The sequence below is a fragment of the Arachis ipaensis genome, chromosome B6 (assembly GCF_059453495.1).
Source record: "Arachis ipaensis isolate K30076 ecotype BB chromosome B6, ASM5945349v1, whole genome shotgun sequence".
In the NCBI taxonomy this organism is placed as follows: Eukaryota; Viridiplantae; Streptophyta; class Magnoliopsida; order Fabales; family Fabaceae; genus Arachis; species Arachis ipaensis.
In genome coordinates, this window is record NC_142441.1 from 36688274 (window position 1) to 36692395 (window position 4122).

The following is a 4122-nucleotide window of genomic DNA, read 5'->3' on the forward strand; positions in this document are numbered from 1 at the left end:
CCTGCACCACAAAATGTTCATCCCATGGTCACAAGAAGTAAGAATGGAGTGTTTAAGCCTAGGATCTTCTCTGCTCAACTTGAACCGAGATCAGTAAGAGATGCCTTAATAAATCCAGCCTGGAAGGTTGCCATGGATGCAGAGTATAATGCTCTTCTCCAAAATCACACTTGGAAGTTGGTTCCCTTACCAAATTTAGACAAAAATGGAATTGTTACCCCCGGATCTTGGGTAGAGACGGGCGATATTTTAGTGGGGAAATTAACGCCTCAAATGGTACAAGAATCCTCGTATGCCCCGGAAGATAGATTATTATGAGCTATACTTGGAATTCAGGTATCCTCCTCAAAGGAAACTTGTCTAAAACTACCTATAGGCGGTAGAGGTCGAGTTGTTGATGTAAGATGGATTCAAAAAAAAAGAGGTTCCAATTATAATCCAGAAACTATATAGAATATATATAAGATATCCTACGGATAATTCAAATCGAACCAATTGGATGTCCGACTCGGGCCTATATGACATGACCGATCAATAAAAATACTCTAACACTCCACCTTTGTCATATATTCCATACATAACACTAGCTAGATATCATATTCATGGAATACGATTCACTTTCAAGATGCCTTGGTGGTGAAATGGTAGACACGCGAGACTCAAAATCTCGTGCTAAAGAGCGTGGAGGTTCGAGTCCTCTTCAAGGCATAATATTGAGATCTCTTATTGAATTGGAATAAGTTCGGCAGCGCATCACGAAATCTTGGTGATCTTCTCTATCTAATGAATGGGGAGTCCGTTTTGAAATCGTCTGCCCTGCACCCCCCCGAGATATGCTTCAACAGGAATCACACAGGGGTAGATTGATACAATAGAAACCTCTGGTAAAATGCCCACAAGGAAGAGAAGCAGTAGGTAGTAGGTGGGTGTTTCATGTTAAGTATAATTCTGATGGTAGCCTCCAAAAATACAAAGCCAGGTTGGTGGCACAGGGCTTCTCACAAAGGCCAGGCTTCGATTTCACTGAGACATACAGCCCGGTTGTCAAACCCACCTCGATTCGAATTGTGCTTACCTTGGCCTTAAGTAAAAGTTGGACAATCAGACAACTGGACGTGAACAATGCATTCCTCCATGGTGATTTAACCGAGGATGTATACATGAGGCAACTAAGAGGGTATGAGCAAGGAGATGGTCAGCTAGTGTGCAAACTCACGAAGGCGCTCTATGGCCTGAAGCAGGCACCAAGGGCCTGGTACCACAAGCTCTCTACTGCTCTGCAACACCTTGGATTTAGAGCCATAAAATCTGATGTCTCTATTTTTGTGAGCTTCAAACAAAACTCTACAATGTTTGTGCTTGTATATGTGGACGATATAATAATCACAGGGGATTCAAAAGAGGCAATTGACCAAGTGATTCAGCAACTAAATCACAAATTTGCTCTCAAGGATCTGCGAGATTTACACTATTTCCTTGGGATTCAGGTAACCAAGACTGATGCTGGTGGTCTAGTTCTATCCCAAGAAATGTATGTTAAAGACTTACTCAAAAAGGCAAATATGGAAAACTGCAAACCCTGCAACACACCTCTCCCATCCTCAGTCAAACTCTCTGCCTTTGGTGGTTCAGTCTTTCCCAATCCCAAGCTTTACAGGTCAGTTGTAGGGAGCCTACAGTACCTCACAGTCACTCGGCCGGAGCTATCTTATTGTGTTGGGAGACTCTCACAATTTATGCACTCACCTCTAGATGAGCATTGAAAGTTGGTAAAGAGGGTACTAAGGTACATCAGTGGCACAGCAAGCTTCGGGTTACATTTACACAGAACAAGCCCTCACAACATTGCAGCATACAGTGACTCAGATTGAGGAGGTGATCAAGATGATAGAAAATTAACTGGAGGGTTTTGTGTCTTTCTTGAAAAAAATTTGGTGTCATGGAGCTCAAAGAAACAAGGAGCTGTTGCAAGGTCCAGTACTGAAGCTGAATATAGGGCTATGGCTGACTTAGTTGCTGAGTTGATCTGGATAAAGAATTTCATGATTGAACTAAGAAGTCCACTTCAAGCATCTCCCTCAATATATTGTGACAACTTTAGTGCAGTATTGTTGGCGGCAAACCCAATCCTACACTCAAAGTCAAAGCATTTTGAGACGGACTTACACTTTGTTCGAGACTATATTACCAAACAAGCTGTTCAAGTCACTCATGTTCCTGGAACTGTGCAGTTGGCTGATGTGCTAACAAAGTCACTGCCCAGTGCTGCTTTTCTAGAGGCAAGAACAAAGCTAATAGTAAAAGACTTGGAACAATACAAATCCCTCTCTGTCAAATTCAAAGAAGAAGATTCAAATGAATCTGTGAGCACTAGAAAGAAAGTTGAACAGCAGGGATCATGATAGAGTAAGCTAAGAGAAAGGGAGCTAGTTGGCTTTAGCCTTCTGTTAAGCTTAGCTCACACATACACACATAATTAGTTGTTAGTTCTTAGCTTAGCAAGTTGATTGATTCTGTTAGCTTAGTTTGTTAAGTTTGTTAAAACACGTGTGGTTTACAATGGGTAACAGCTGTGCTATAAGTCACACAACTGAACCCATGTGACATGCTTCACTTTACCTTTTTAATCTTCAATACCAAATGTGCAGAACAACTCTGCTCTTCATTCTTTCTTCACTCTGCAACTCCTTTTTTCCCTAATCTTCTTCTTTGAATGTGATACCATTTCAAGCAGTTTGCAAGGGATCGGATGCATATATATAGCTAGCTAGGTTAGTTTCGCTGCCTTGTTGGAATTGGCAAATCAAAGAATTGAAGTTAATACGAGGATAAAAATACCGAATAATTTTTCAAAGCCAAGTAACCATGAATCCGTAACGTGAATCACGGTGATATAGCTACGCTAGCTATATGGAAAATTATAAATCCTGAAATTAAATTAAAACCACCTGGGTCAATGATTAATTATTATGGCATTGTCTTGGCTCGGCGGTGATCCAATTATCAACAATATAATTATGGAAGTGTGACTTTGAGGTAAGGCGTCTCTATCACTGGAGTAATCCTCAGATCTATCCTCAAGTTTATGTTTAGCTGGTTTCATTTTGAAACATCTTATTTTCATTCTCTGATCTCTCTCTTTCACAAAAGATAAACAATATATATCCGATTAGTTAAATTAGATTTTTTATTATGTTAAAATTACATATTAATTAAAAAATTGTTAACTATGTTATAGGAAAAAATAATTAAAATTAATTAATTTGTTAGTCTCCATAGTTTATTAATTTTTTAATAAGGTTCTTACTTTTAAAAGTTTGTAATAAAATCTTTATATTAATATAAATTTGTGATTAGATTTTTACAAGTTATTTTTTAGAAAAAATCACAATAATTCTAAATATTTATTTTAAAAATAGTTTATAATTCATTTTTTCATCAAATACAAAATGAAATATTTAAAAAATATATTTTAATAAAAAATAATTTAAACAGACTTAATTAAAATTTTTTACTTAAGATAAAAACTAATTATAAATTTTTAAACTATAAAAATTATAAGAATAATTAAACCTAAAATTTATTGCCACCCTCAATATGGCTATTACCACACTATTCTCATTTAAATATATTTTCTTTATATAAAATACTCTCTTTTTTTAATCAAATGCACAACTCTCATCCTCCTATTTCTTTTTTGGTTTTTATTAGTCATTTTGAAATTATATGAAGTCATTAAATGTTATATCAAGATATATTTAATCTAATAAATATTAAAAATAATATAAAATAAAATCGTTATTATTTAACTACTGTGTATTTAATCTAGTGAATATTATGAGGTGTTAAAAAATATTAAATATTATTACAATTTTTAATTTTAATAAAAAGAAAATAAGAGCACCCAGAAAAAGTAATAATATTCAATAAATATATTCAGTGTTTTATCATTAAAAGACTAAAAAATCTGTTATATAGAGATATAATATATGAATTACCCCTTAAATTGCATATGTGCCATTTTCGCTGTATGTATTTAATATTAAAAAATTAGTAACAGTACCAAAATAATAATAATAATAATAATAATAATAATAATAATAATAATAATAATAATAATAA

General features: G+C 34.8%; 1 non-coding gene across 1 annotated transcript; it reads left to right on the forward strand.

The window, feature by feature from the left end:
- Positions 1-627: 627 nt before the first annotated feature.
- TRNAL-CAA (transfer RNA leucine (anticodon CAA)) lies at positions 628-708 on the forward strand. Its single transcript has one exon. It is a non-coding gene; the product is annotated as a tRNA-Leu (tRNA).
- The last annotated feature ends 3414 nt before the right edge of the window (positions 709-4122 follow it).